The sequence below is a fragment of the Parus major genome, chromosome 23, assembly GCF_001522545.3.
Source record: "Parus major isolate Abel chromosome 23, Parus_major1.1, whole genome shotgun sequence".
Lineage (NCBI taxonomy): Eukaryota > Metazoa > Chordata > Aves > Passeriformes > Paridae > Parus > Parus major.
Window position 1 is genome coordinate 67,760 of NC_031791.1, and position 903 is coordinate 68,662.

Consider the following 903-nt stretch of genomic DNA (forward strand, 5'->3'; position numbering starts at 1 on the left):
AGGAGGAAGAAGGATGAAGAGCACCAGGAGGAAGAAGGATGAAGAGCACCAGGAAGAAGAAGGATGAAGAGCAGCAGGAGGAAGGATGAAGAACACCAGGAGGAAGAAGGATGAAGAGCAGCAGGAGGAAGAAGGATGAAGAGCAGCAGGAGGAAGAAGGATGAAGAGCAGCAGGAGGAAGAAGGATGAAGAGCACCAGGAGTGATGGATTTGTCATCCCAGCTCACCTTTGGAAGTGGCTGAAGCCCTGCTCGCCCATGGGAAGCAGGGAAGGAATTCCTGGCTCTCCCCTGCTTGCACACACAGCTTTTCCTTTCTCTGTTAAACCATCTTTAGCCCAGCCCAGCTTTCCTCAGCTTTCTGATTCTCCAGGGAAAACCTTCCTGGTGGGAATTGGTGCAGCATCCTTCACCTGGGCTGCAGCTGGAATGGAGATCAGGGGCAAAGCTCTGCTCAGGAGGGAGATTGGGGCCAGGAGATGTCTCCAGGCTGGATTTCAGAGCAGATGCAGAGTCAGTGAAGGAGGAGAATGCCCTGCAGGGGCTCCTGCACCACACATCCCACAGAAAACAGAGCCAGGAGGGGGTCTGCCCTGCCCAGGTGGCCTTTTCTGAACACTTTTCTGGCAGGATTTTTCTTCAGAGGCACAAAACCAACGTGGGAGTGCAGTGGTGGAAGGATTCCTGCCTGCTCCCCTGCTCCACAGACACCAGGAATGAGCAGCCCCCCGAGAACTGAGGGGTTAACAAATCCCCCCTGAGCAGAGCTGGTGTCTGAAAGCCTTTACATAAGAGCCCTGCAGAATTTCCAGCCTGTCTCAGCTGTGCCAGCACCGACTGATCCCGGCAGGAAAATGGGATTTGATTTCTGCACCAGCCACTGTCTCTCCCTGTTAAACCTGTC